Genomic DNA, 1,553 nt, shown 5'->3' on the forward strand with positions numbered 1-1,553 from the left:
AAATTATACTGATAAGTGCCTGTTCTTCCCAGTTATCTCATGAAGATTACATAAAGGAAAGTAATTCAGCCTTCACAATGACATAAAAATGTGAAATATTGATGTGGGACAGAAATACAGAAATTCGTTACAGGAATAACTGTAGGGAAGGAAATACAGAGACTGAAGAGAAGGAAGCAGGAAAATATAAAAACAAAGCAAAATGAGGAAGAAAAGCACAAAAAATAATTGACCACAAAGCGAAACCACTCTAAAAGATCAAAGTTAGAGAATATGTTAGCTACACAACACAGGTTTTTTTCTTTCATTTAACAATTTTTTCAGAGGGTTGGAACTCTCTAAGAATGGCAAGAAGGGTTTACTGTAAAGCTTGTAACATACATCTTACTGTAAGTGTGGAAGAAAAAAATAAAAAAAAAGAAGATACAGAACAGCTTCTCTCATGATTTACTGCAAAAGAATAATGATATGAATTTAAGAATTGCAGATTTTATTTCCATTACTAACTGAAATGTCCATTACCATTTAAGTGCAGGACTACTTGCAAAACTAAACAAAAATATACAAATTAAAAAAGAAACAATAGCATCTTTTTGCCCTTTAAAAAAAAAAAAAACCTAGTTGAATAAAACCTTAACTTGGATATTTCAAAACACAATGTCTCTGAAAGAGGAAATTGAACCTACTCGCTCTCTTGGAAACATGCTAACAGAGCAAATCCTCTCTGGCTAAGATTCGGTAGCCACTCGTTATTGCCTTATTAAACTATCTGCCTCTAAGTCTCTTCAGCCTTAGTACAGGCTAAAACAGACCAAAAGAGTTGTTAAGGTCTCAGCATGAAAGATAAATGATAATAGAAATAACTTTCAAAGGAGAAAAACTGGTGGCTGCTCTTCCTATGGCGGTTTGAGCGCAGTCTTCGGGCTTACAAGCGCACACACCCCGGGGAAGGTGAGGTTGCCATAGCTGAAACGCAGTTTCTGATCTGTGGTCAGGCAAAGGGGGGATGTTCTGCTCTGGGAGAACCAGCACAGCCTGGCTGCGTGCAGGGATGGCCGAGGCTACCTCGAAATCTGTAGTGCTTCTCTGCTAGCGCTGTGGCTGCAAGCATGTTAGAAACGCCTTGTTTTCTCCCATCAGCTCCCTCCCTCCTACACACCTTCAGGAAAAGAGTTGTACTCATACATGTGACCTAAATAGAAAAGAGTTTGTAGCAACAGCAAAATTAGAACTGCGTGTTTCTATTATATTCTCACCTATAAAATCCATTGCCCGCATGAAGTAAGTGCGGGGAGGGGGGGGATTGCCACCCTGATAACCTATAAAAGTACAAGACCCTTTAGCCTTTAGCATGGGAAGTGCAGCCCTGTTACAAACATCAGTGCTGTTATTTACGAATCACGGAGAGAGACCTCCCTAGGAAGGGCCGGGTGGTAGTCGGGGGCAGCACAGTCCGCGGTGGGGGCTGAGGTGACGGACGAGGTGCTCCCAAAGGCACTGCGAGGCCGGGGCGCCCAGCCCAGCAGCAGCCCCCGCGTCCCCACCGGGTCGGC

Source organism: Cuculus canorus, chromosome 6, assembly GCF_017976375.1.
Source record: "Cuculus canorus isolate bCucCan1 chromosome 6, bCucCan1.pri, whole genome shotgun sequence".
NCBI classification, from domain to species: domain Eukaryota; kingdom Metazoa; phylum Chordata; class Aves; order Cuculiformes; family Cuculidae; genus Cuculus; species Cuculus canorus.